Source organism: Gigantopelta aegis, unplaced genomic scaffold (assembly GCF_016097555.1).
Source record: "Gigantopelta aegis isolate Gae_Host unplaced genomic scaffold, Gae_host_genome ctg5016_pilon_pilon, whole genome shotgun sequence".
Taxonomy (NCBI): domain Eukaryota; kingdom Metazoa; phylum Mollusca; class Gastropoda; order Neomphalida; family Peltospiridae; genus Gigantopelta; species Gigantopelta aegis.
Window position 1 is genome coordinate 37,302 of NW_024534170.1, and position 8,878 is coordinate 46,179.

General features: G+C 31.5%; 1 pseudogene; it reads left to right on the top strand.

The window, feature by feature from the left end:
* Positions 1 to 831: 831 nt before the first annotated feature.
* On the top strand, positions 832 to 4,127 carry LOC121366214 (annotated as a pseudogene).
* Positions 4,128 to 8,878: the final 4,751 nt, after the last annotated feature.

An 8,878-nucleotide genomic window follows, 5' to 3' on the forward strand; every position in this document is an offset into this window, starting at 1 on the left:
GGTAATTTGTCTTTTTATCAATGTGAAATTTCTCCCCTCGAACTTTGAAGCTTTTTAGCTAGTGCTCCATGGTCAGTACCTTCAGAAGACTCTTCTAAACACTTGATGAGTTTTTCAATGACATCTGGACCTTCTTTGGTAACCATCATGTCATCAGCTGGTTTATCTTATAGTCATCTGTATAGCAATCTTTTTAAAAGAATATCTCGCTCTCACGAGTGATCAAACCATTTGTAATGAGGTAAGGTAAAATAGCCCTAATGTTTCAAACTACTAGAAAAGTCTGGATGAAGATCAGCCAACAATCGTTGTACTTGGTCTTCGTTGACAATAAAATGGTAGAAAATATTCGACTAGGCACTTGTATAGTATAACTTAATAAGGCGTGGTTATTTATATTATAATATACTTTAATACTGCGAACAATTTTAGACCATCAATGTTCTTCATGTACATAAACACCCCACCCCAAAGTGGGAGGAGCTGCCATGACTGACCTAATAGTATTAAAATCATGGCCGAGTATTATTTAGTTCTCATGAAGGACTTACAAGTAAGAGACGTTATATACAGAAGTAAAAGCTGCAAAAAGACTTGCTTTCTCCCTTTCCAATGAACTTTCTTAATAGTACCTGGGGGGGTGGCTTTATTGATTACTATTTAGATTGTACCCATTCACCAAATATTTCGTTACTATGCTAGCAAATGCTTGATACTAGTCAATACAACTATGCCTATAATTATGGCTGCAACAATAAACAGTTTTGCGTCTTGAAGGCGAGCCCCACCCCAAGTGGGCGGTACTAATCTGTGACCTCATGTGTTGGAATGATGGCCGAATATTTGATATCTGGAGAGACAGCCTATGTTCCTGAAGATGGACTAACAGCAGCACAGTTATTTAGTTCTCATGAAGGGCTCACTTACTAAGTAAGAGACATATATTATGAATACAGCTGCAAAAAGATTTGTTTTCTCCTTCCAGTGACTTCTTGATGTTACCTGGCTTTGTTGATTTCACTTCTGAAGAAGTAGTGAGTTGATACAACTATTTATTGTTTTATTGTATAACTATCAACATACTGTTACTTAATATTCATTTGACCTCTTTTACCAGATAGCTTTAATAAGTCCATCACTTTCTGTACAAGATCTATATTTCTCCTGTGTTAAAAATTCAATTTTTACATAACTTTGACTTTGGAGACAATATAGTTCTTGGATACAAGTGAGGGATGAATATTGTCTACATATACATGAAAGGATGGACTTGAATGATATCATGTCAAAGAGAGCTTAAAAATATTACACACAAGCTAACTTTATTTCCTGACAATTATTTTACAGGACATGACATGTGCTCTTACTCGTAATCTCAAACTCAAAACTCCATTTGTCAGTAGCCCAATGGATACAGTCACTGAAGCAGAAATGGCTATTGCATTAGCTGTAAGACAATAATCACCTTGACATGTCAATTATTATCTTTTATTATCTCTTACTATATATAGTTAATGGGTGGTATTGGTATAATACATCATAACAATTCTCCTGAAATGCAAGAAAAAGAAGAAGTACATAAAGTGAGAGGTAAGAAAACTATCTATAAAATGAATAGGTATGTTATAAATATTAATCATAGTATTGAACTTGAATTTTCAACTAGAAATATAACAAGGTTTTTATACGAGATCCAGTATGTATGGCTCCTGAGAACACACTGAAAGATTTGCTGGATATGAAGAAAGCATATGGATTCTCTGGCATACCAATCACTAGTACATACTTTTTTAATAGTACTATAACTAATATTAGATTTAACATGAATACGCTAGTTCTACTGGAAGTAACAAGAGTCTTTCTTAATTCCTTTTAGGTACTGGGCAAATTAGGTAGTAAATTAGTAGGTATTATCACATCACGAGATCTTGGGACTTTTTAGGTCGTGAGTCTAGAGACAGACCGCTTGGAGATGTAAGTCTATTATTAACTAGTATTTGTGTTCTATCTGTTGTTTAGACTCATGACTCCACGAGAGGAATTAGTTGTTGCTCAACATGGCTGTACTTTAGAAGAAGATCTACCACTTCTACAAACAAGCAAAAAAGGTCACTATAATAATATTATATAAGTTGTATTATTATCATTTCTCTAGGGAAACTTCCCATAGTCAATGAAAATGATGAATTAATTGCTTTAATAGCTAGAACTGACTTGAAAAAAAGTCGGACATTTCCACTTGCTTCAAAGATGGCATGAAGCAGTTACTAGGGTACTAACCTGACTGCAATAAAATATAATATTATATTTTGTCTCTTAGTTGGAGCAGCTATTGGTACATTTAGTGATGACAAAGTGAGATTGGATAGTTTAGTAAAGGTTGGAGCAGATGTCATTGTACTGGTTAGTAGAACAAACAAGTAGACAAAGACCTCATATTAAAAGTAGCAGTACATTTGATGCTTAATATTAAGACAGTAGTATAGCTAAGATCATTATATGTGGATTAAATATAGAATTAGTCATATCAAAACTCTTATAAATATGCCTCATCTTAGTACTCTTGAATGTTTCTCTTTTTAATTCACTCACACAGGATTCATCTCAGGGTAATTCAGTCTATCAAATTTAAATGATTAAACATATTAAAGAGAAGTATCCTAATCTACAAGTCATTGGTGGAAATGGTCAATAAATAATGATGTCATAATTATATCATTGATTGCTCGTCTTTGTAGTTGTGACAGCTCAACAAGCTAAAAATTTAATAGATGCTGGTGTGGATGGATTGAGAGTTGGAATGGAAGTGGATCCATTTGTATCACACAGGTATGGATAGATGGGACAGTGGACAGATAGACAGATGGATGAATGTTGGACAGAAATTTAAAATATATATCTATTTTCATTTCTTTATTTAGGAGGTGTTAGCTGTTGGTCGTCCTAAGGTACTGCTGTTTATAAAGTGGCTGAATATGCTAGACGATTTGGTGTACCAGTTTATGTCTGATGGAGGGATACAAAATGTTGGACATATTGTGAAATCATTGGCTCTGGGAGCTTCCACTGGTAAGAATTAAAAGGGAAAGTCTGATCTCTCTCTCTCTCTCTCTCTCTCTCTCTCTTGCAGTAATGATGGGTTCATTATTAGCTGGCACCACAGAATCACCTGGACAATACTACTTTCAGATGGTGTTAGATTAAAAGAAGTACAGAGGTATTAATAATGTTATTACAATATCCTATTAATTAACTACTAATTAAACTAATTAGGAATGGGCTCTTTGAGTGCTATGGAAAAAGAAGGTAGTAAGAACAGATATTTTAGGTTAGTACAATGTTTGATTAGTTACTGTTTAGTATTATAGATGACATACTTTAACTTTATTATCTAGTCTTATAACAAATAATACACATGTCTACAATAAACACACATTGACATTTTCACCTGATAAATGACTTTAGTAATTTACACCAAATGGATATTGTTCTATTTAGTAACAATGATTTTGACAAAGTTACTTTCTCAATTACTCATTGCCTAAGTCAATATTTCACATGATAAATGACTTACGACAAAATAATGTGCATTGTTATATTTTTAGTAACAATGATTCTGACAAAGTTAAAGTGGCTCAAGGAGTTAGTGGAGCTGTCGTAGACAAAGGATCAGTATTACAATATATACCATATCTAATAGCAGGTATTATGATACTACATTAGCTCTATATATCCAATATACTATTATATTGCTACTACTACAATCCATACACTACCACTATTGTACCTTAGATCTATTAACATCATAGATCTAATATGTTATATAACATATCAATCCATTAATCCTATCATTATACTACTACTACTGTATTGTGTAGGTGTTCAACATAGTTGTCAAGATGTTGGAGCTAGAAGTTTGACGTCACTAAGGTATGTAAGTGTCTCATGAGGTGGTACTTTATTATCTTTCTAGATCAATGATGTATAGTGGTGAGTTGAGGTTTGAGAAGAGAACTAACTCATCTATTTCTGAAGGAGGTGTTCATGGATTGCACTCGTAAGGTTATGACAGAGAGATAAGGTTTATTTTTTATGCTATCTCTAGATATGAGAAGAGACTTTATTAGTATTGTGTTTTAAATTGTTTTAACGTTATGTTTTTCAACAAATGATTCAAATGTCTTGTACATTAAAACACTAAGACAATTGAAGTGAACTTGAGATATATTCTGTAGCAAAATGATGGATGTTAGCTTCAAAACAGACAATAGAAAATGTGATGATGAGTATACTGTCCATAAACTGTCCTTGGCAGAGACCTATAGTTTATGGGAGAGATGAATATGTAGATGGATGTATCTACAGTGATCTGGTAAGTGATATGGGCCTGTCTTAACCTTTCACTCACTGAAATTAGTATGCCACACCTACACTCTCAATGTGATATGCATAATTCATCAATTAGGAAAGCCCCATCTAACTGTTGGTGTTTCAGTTGGTAAAAATAGATCATTTAACACATATGTCTAATATATATATGTACATAACATACAACATGCATTTTATATTATTATAATAATTATTAAGGTAAAAATATCTGAAATTTTTTTTCAGCTTTTTTTGATGGAATCATGTAAAGATACTTGTTCTAATAATTGATCATGCTTTAAAATTTTTTTAAAACCCTAGTACTTTGCAGAAATGTAGTTTGATTCCTTAATATCTGCAATGCTTTGGAGACGTCAAATAATAATATTAAAGAACCTAGAGAGCTGAAACTTTTGAAAATTAAAGATGAAGTCAATTACTACAATTTTACAGATGGATTATTTCTACAATAATATTTGACATTTTACAAAGTTATAAACCTTCCTTACTTTATCACTATTATTATTATATGTTATACAAATCGTACAAAGAAATGCATCCGTAAAAGTACTAAAAATTGATCATTTTCGTTCTTGAACTTGTCAGCAGGTTGTTACATTATCCATAGAATCAAAAATCACAACAACAGTATCTAACAGTGCAAAGTCGCCATCTTGATAATGAAATAATCGATTTTCATTAATTAAAGGCAATGAATACCTTAGTGTCAGGTTATTGATAAGTGACTTTCGCGGGGTTAAAATAGTTAAATATATTATTACTATTTTTATTATTGTTGTTATTATTGTTATTAAAGCGTGGTCTGCTTTGAGATGAAGGCACATAAGACTACGAACATAATAATAATAATAATAATAGCAAATAATAATTAATACATTTTTTATTTAACTATTTTAACCCCGCGAAAGTCACTTATCAATAACCGGACACTAAGTGTATTCATTGCCTTTAATTAATGAAAATCGATTATTCATTATCAAGATGGCGACTTTTGCACTGTTTAGATACTGTTGTTGTGATTTTTGATTCTATGGATAATGTAACAACCTGCTGACAAGTTCAAGAACGAAAATGATCAATTTTTAGTACTTTTACGGATGCATTTCTTTGTACGATTTGTATAACATATAATAATAATAGTGATTAAAGTAAGGAAGGTTTATAGCTTTGTAAAAATGTCAATATTATTGTAGAAATAAATCCATCCGTAAAATTGTAGTAATTGACTTCATCTTTAATTTTCAAAGTTTCAGCTCTCTAGGTTCTTTAATATTATTATTTGACGTCTCCAAAGCATTGCAGATATTAAGGAATCAAACTACATTTCTGCAAAGTACTAGGGTTTAAAAATTTTTAAAGCATGATCAATTATTAGAACAAGTATCTTTACATGATTCCATCAAAAAAAGCTGAAAAAAAATTTCAGATATTTTTACCTTAAAATTGATTTTAGCCATTATTAGTTATGGAGCTGTAGCATGGATAATAGAAGAGGTATCTATAGTTGAACATCTTGTTTTCCTCCAGTCTAGTTAATAGCCTTTTTTAGTTCTTCTATTGCTTGATCAGTGACAGATTTAATGTCTCTTAGTTTTTGAGTACGATGTTGCTGGATATAACATGTATAATTAATTATATGATAATTAAAATATCATACACTTACCATCTCAAGTAACAATTTTTCTAAATTCTTCAACTTGTTTCAGCCAACTTACGGTCAACATCTCTTCCAATGTTTGACAATGTTCATTTATTTTCAATTTGTAGTGCTATTAAAAAATTAAGAACTAGTCTAAATGATGAAGTGTTTTGTCTTACTAAAAATGTTTGTTTCCATAGCCATATCCATAAACCAAACTAAGACATTGTATTTGATGTCTTTTGATGTTTGAACTTCCTCAATTAATGTTTCCATTACAGACTTAATGTCTTCTCCACTAATACAAATAGTTTCATATTATATCTCTATATAAGATATGGACCTGACGCTAGCTTTATTGTACAATTTAGCTTCCTTTGCAGACCCAAGCTTCAATCCAAAGTGATAACATTTTTTTGTCTTCTTGGTCTCATCTTTTCCTGTCTTCTACTACTTTGGAATAAATACACATAGTAATCTCTAGGAGTCTTATTAATTTAACCTGAACAGCTTATCCAGTATTCTGGTGAGCCTTCTTTTTTGCAAAGACTTTTGGAGTGGTTACTTCACTCTCTTCAATATTAGCATCAGTTTCTGTCATCATTCAGATTTACTAGTGTCTATTTCAATTGTAACATGTATAATATATTTACTGTATATAATTGAACATACTCAGAAAAATTCCAATTTTTAATAAGATCAGCAATTATTTTTTAATCTTGTTTCATTCAGTTTCTCAATTTCTTCCATCTGACTAACTTGAACTTCATGTACATGACTTCCAATTTTCAGTAGGAATTGCTTTTTTAAGACATTCGGTACAATATTATCTTCCAATTCTTTCAAGTCTATAGTATATCATAATATTTATAATTTTGTTGCACTACTATATTACCATGTGTTATAAAGTCATCAGTTTATATTTTGAAAACCATGACTCTTTGGCTTTAGCCGCTTTACCAATGATTTTTAAAAAATATTGTTGTATCTCCTCAATTACAGATTTCTAAAATTTCAAACCACAGTTTTCAAACTAGAAAATATTTGTATAGTAATTAAGCATATTTTCTGTAAATTGACATCTCCACTCTTTCTTGTAAAGCATTTACAAACTGGTTTTTTCAAACTCTCCTCAATCATTCCACTGTGCTAGCTCTTTAGTACAATCATCATATTTTGTGAGAAGACCATCATACATTTGGATCACTTCAACAGCTGTTCATATTATAAATACTATAATACACTATATTTTGTTTATACCTTTATTATATTCTTCAGAAACTTGTCTCAGAATCATTTCCCCTACATCAATGGGTGTTTTTAATTAAAGTTAAACATTCTTCATAGATCTGCTCTGACCATATTGTATGATCAAAAGTAGAGACAAGTTGAATTTATTCCTGTTACAGACTAGATTATATTAGAATATTTTGGATTGACTTACCGATCTTCCAATACTGTTACATTACTTCTCTTTTCCACTTCCTTTATGTCAACTTGGTCATCTTCCCTTTCTGTTGCTGTAGCAATATCCTCACAAGCACGTGTAACATTTTTCTCTGGCCTTTTTGTCAATGGACATGATTGAAAGATTCTAGCATTTACTGGCCCACTTTCCAGATACTGGAAAAACATTCTCTTTCCTCGCAATGGCAGGCAGAACATGAGCTCGATGTTCCTTCACCTGGTTTTCATCAAGATTACGATCCTTTCCACTACTACTATCAGATCATAGAATATATCAAATTGTGATACAGCAAATAACTTCTCTATAAATTAGAACATACACTCATATTACTAGTTTTTCAGTATATACCAAATTAAATTCAAATTATTTTACCTAGCTTTTTTAGAGATTCTAATGTTGTCAACACTTCAGCAGTTTTCAACTTAATGGATCTTGATCTCTGTAACTAATAACAGCAACGACAGCTGACATGACACTTAAAAAACCCTGAGTATCTTGATGATCCATTTTAATTCCACAACAATCTTACGAGATATGGAATTAATGGAGAGTTATTGGGTAGTCCCCTAAAACAAGGAACATTTGCCCGAAGTACAATATCATATGTTCCTAAAGTAAAGTAAAGGTTATATTACATTCTGAATGAAGATATAAACATGCCTCATTTTCAATTGGTGCCTTTTTCAGTTTGAGCTTCCATCACACATAGGATGTTCTTTTGACCAAATGCTAAACATTGTCTTCCTTGAATGAGTCAAACAATTGAGGACAACTCTAATTTGTTAAGTGACAATATTTATGATTAGTTGACTTAACTATAATTATGCTTACTGTACATGAAGATGGATTTGGACAATGTCCATAGTGGACATTGGGATCATGTCTAATGTATGTTTGTACTAATGTTGTCTTTTTTCATCCCATAGGGGGAAAAATCTACAATAAGATATAATCATTTTTAAATAAATACAACTTTTATCTTACATTCCTCCAAGAAAGCATGATAAGAGTTGTCTTTCCAGCATTTCCTTCTCCTATGAATGGAATAGGGAACATAATTGTTAAGTTTAGTCTTGAAATACTGGATCCTGTCATCAGTTAGGATAGGCTCATCATTATTCATATTGAAGGGAAAATTGTGTAATAAATGGGCCAATGCCAGATGCTGCTCTTCCAATGTCTTTAATGTACCATTCTCTCCAGTAAGTTTCATCAATTATGTCCTAATTGTTTACTTTTTCAATGTTAACATTTTCTGGTTTAGCTCACTTTAATTTGTTGGATAAAATGAGCAGGGGTCATTTTCCATTGTTTAAGAACTAACAAAAAAACTAAAAAAGAATATCATAAAGATTATTAATAGATAATTAATTAGACACATA